Source organism: Microtus ochrogaster, chromosome 19, assembly GCF_000317375.1.
Source record: "Microtus ochrogaster isolate Prairie Vole_2 chromosome 19, MicOch1.0, whole genome shotgun sequence".
NCBI lineage: Eukaryota > Metazoa > Chordata > Mammalia > Rodentia > Cricetidae > Microtus > Microtus ochrogaster.
Window position 1 is genome coordinate 23032183 of NC_022021.1, and position 990 is coordinate 23033172.

General features: G+C 36.8%; 1 protein-coding gene across 4 annotated transcripts in view; it reads right to left on the bottom strand.

The window, feature by feature from the left end:
* The window catches only part of Ttc37 (tetratricopeptide repeat domain 37), a 98583-nt gene that overhangs the window by 1564 nt on the left and 96029 nt on the right, over positions 1–990 (bottom strand). The window lies entirely within an intron of this gene.

A 990-nucleotide genomic window follows, 5' to 3' on the forward strand; every position in this document is an offset into this window, starting at 1 on the left:
TGCCTCACTACCTTAATCTAGCGGGAGACACTGCCTCACTACCTTAATCTAGCGGGAGACACCACTACCTTAATCTAGCGGGAGACACTGCCTCACTACCTGTTCTCCAAGGCTGCTCACTGGGAAAACACCAGAAGAAAGACTACCTGGAAGAAAGAGCAGTCAGGACCCTATTCACGAGAGGTTCAGAAACGCAAAGGACACTTGATAAACCTGCAAATTTTGCTACGTAAGGATTTTGAATTAGCCCCTCTCAATGATAAACCTCTGTATATCTGGTAAATGACTTTTATATTTATCGTGATCACAGGTCACAGAAAAATACTACCTTTTTTGACACTTTCCTTAACATTTTACCCTTCTCTTCCACTTAAGAAAGCTCGTAAAACTACACTGATTAATAGATATGTATGTGAGAATGACTTTTAATCTAAACTTGTCATCCATGGTTAATATGCAGTCATATTATTTAAATGGCTACGAGAAGGTTTATTCTAGAGCCAAATATGAGTGACGATGCCCAGTTACTCAGATTTAGGTTACCTTAAATTCCATGTCCCAACATGGCTAACAATTTCATGCTATTTTTACAGTAACAGACCAAAGAAAGTCATAAATAAAGACACTTTTAAAATCCATTGATGGAAGTATAAATACGGAGTGGGTGAATCTGTATATAGATGTATAAATTCTATTTACTATTATACATATGGGGTGGGTGAATATGCATACAGATGTGGATGTATATAAATTCTATTTACTATTATACATACAGGATGGGGGAATGTGGACACATATGTAGATGTATAAATCCTATTTACTATTATACATATGGGGGTGGGTGAATGTGCATACGTATGTGGATGTCATAAATTCTATTTACTGTTATACATATGGGGTGGGTGAATGTGCATACATATGTGGATGTCATAAATTCTATTTACTATTATACATATGGGGTGGGTGAATGTGCATACGTATGTGGATGTC